This window comes from Leucoraja erinacea, unplaced genomic scaffold (genome assembly GCF_028641065.1).
Source record: "Leucoraja erinacea ecotype New England unplaced genomic scaffold, Leri_hhj_1 Leri_485S, whole genome shotgun sequence".
In the NCBI taxonomy this organism is placed as follows: Eukaryota; Metazoa; Chordata; class Chondrichthyes; order Rajiformes; family Rajidae; genus Leucoraja; species Leucoraja erinaceus.
Window position 1 is genome coordinate 93885 of NW_026576386.1, and position 1562 is coordinate 95446.

Here is a 1562-nt window from a genome sequence, read left to right on the forward strand (position 1 = left end):
ATGTCCGCCAGGGAATGTTGCCGACTGGCCCGCTGCAGACTACAGGAGTACGTGCTGAGGGACTCACTGAAGCTCGGTGCAGCCAAGGCTCGGTGGGGGAGGGCCACAGTCTAGGGTCCTTCCACTGCAGGACATGGGGGCACGGTATGGTGGAGACGCCCCTCAAAATAAGGGAAGGTATCCCACGCCAGGGGGCCACAAGAGTGGCACGGGTGGGGGACAGATTTGTGTAATTCGAAAAATGTATAAACTGTATTGAACAATTTGTATAGCCTCCGAAAATGTCGGATTAAATTTTTTCACACGGTTCACGTATTGTATATATTTATTATTTGAATAAAGTGTATTTTGAATTTTTTTTAAAAAGGTTCTCCCAGGACGAGGCTATCACCCTTGCACTTCGGGTGTGCTGACGCTTGCGATGTCCTCAAATGCGGGATACTCGACTGCAAAATTTGTGGTAGTGGGGGACTGCGTTCGCGCTCTCCCCTGATTTACAAATGAAAAATAGAGTTAATGCACACAAACCTCATATATGCTGGAGGATCACTCGTGTTGCCGTGGCGTTGCCGCCTTACAGCGCCGGACACTCCGATTCCATTCGGGGGAACTGCAGCTGTGCAAGAAGCAAAGATCCTATAGACCACTCCTGCTAAATCTCATGGGCTGACGTGTAGTGCGCAACGGTGCGAAACGTCGGCCATTTCAGTAAACCTGAATCGACTTTAGTTATCCCTCTCACAGTGTAATCAGCGTTGCGGGGGAACAGTTTGTGTGTGTGATAAAGGGTTAGTTTCATAATTTATAATTCTGTTAATTCATAATTCTGTTTACTTTTATTAATATGTTAATATATTATAATTCTGTTAATTTTCTTTTTTTTAAATGTATTTTAAAACACCCCTTTTTAAATGGCTCTGGAGTTTAGAAGGATGAGAGGGATTTTTATTGAAACATATAAGATTGTTAAGGGTTTGGACACACTGGAGGCGGGAAACATGTTCCGATGTTGGGCGAGTCCAGAACCAGGGGCCACAATTTAAGAATAAGGGGTAAGCCATTTAGAACGGAGACGAGGAAACACTTTTTCTCACAGAGAGTTATGAGTCTGTGGAATTCTCTGCCTCAGAGGGCGGTGGAGGCAGGTTCCAGTTGCTCTAATCTTGGAATGTTCCTTAATCTTTTTGTGTCTATGGAACTGTTTTTCAACAATAAAATTTGTCTGGTCTTCCCAATAGCCAGAGAGTGGAATGAGATCTGTCTGTGATGGTGAGGTAATCTAAATGAGGTATTTGATTTGAGCAAGATTAATAAATGATGTATAACTTAAGGATGATTTTATTCAGCGACCATACACTTGATTAGATTGGGTAGGAAAAAACACACATACATGAATGTGATATAGATGTATATAATCTTATAACACATAGAAACATAAACATCAGAGAAGGGATATGGACTAAACGTGGGCAGGTGGAGCAAGAGTTACATAGAATATGGTGCAGGAGTAGGCCATTCAGCCCTTCGAACCTGCACCGCCATTCAATATGATCATGGCTGAT

At 43.1% G+C, this 1562-nt stretch overlaps 1 non-coding gene across 1 annotated transcript; it reads left to right on the plus strand.

The window, feature by feature from the left end:
* The first annotated feature begins 321 nt into the window (after positions 1-321).
* LOC129693935 (U1 spliceosomal RNA) lies at positions 322-492 on the plus strand. Its single transcript, XR_008722931.1, has one exon. It is a non-coding gene; the product is annotated as a U1 spliceosomal RNA (small nuclear RNA).
* Positions 493-1562: the final 1070 nt, after the last annotated feature.